We start from the raw sequence: 357 nt of genomic DNA, 5'->3' as shown, positions 1-357 counted from the left end.
TCTACTGAAGAAACAAAGTCACCTACATCTTGGATGCCCTGGGGGTAAGCAGATAAACAACAAATTTTCATTTTTGGGTGAACTATCCCTTTAAGTGGTGAATTTACCAACACCTCAAAACACCACCAGAGCAAAAATTCCGCAGGTAAAATAGTCTGTCTATTTCCTGTTGCTGGAATTAGATGGTTGAGATGACTGCAGAGACAGATTCTACATTTGTGAGATGGACACACTCCTGTTATTTTCAGTTCATCGGAGAAAAGGATAAGAATGCATAGTCAGGTGCAATATGTGCGACACCAAACTCTCAACATGGAGAAATAGCACGAGTAAAACCTGGAAACACTGGACTGGTGC

General features: G+C 41.2%; 1 protein-coding gene across 1 annotated transcript in view; it reads right to left on the bottom strand.

Moving 5' to 3' along the window:
* The window catches only part of LOC107669540 (U3 small nucleolar RNA-associated protein 6 homolog), a 13883-nt gene that overhangs the window by 3413 nt on the left and 10113 nt on the right, over positions 1–357 (bottom strand). The window lies entirely within an intron of this gene.

This window comes from Sinocyclocheilus anshuiensis, unplaced genomic scaffold, assembly GCF_001515605.1.
Source record: "Sinocyclocheilus anshuiensis isolate Anshui unplaced genomic scaffold, SAMN03320099.WGS_v1.1 scaffold612, whole genome shotgun sequence".
NCBI lineage: Eukaryota > Metazoa > Chordata > Actinopteri > Cypriniformes > Cyprinidae > Sinocyclocheilus > Sinocyclocheilus anshuiensis.
This window is presented reverse-complemented; position numbering and strand designations above follow the sequence as displayed.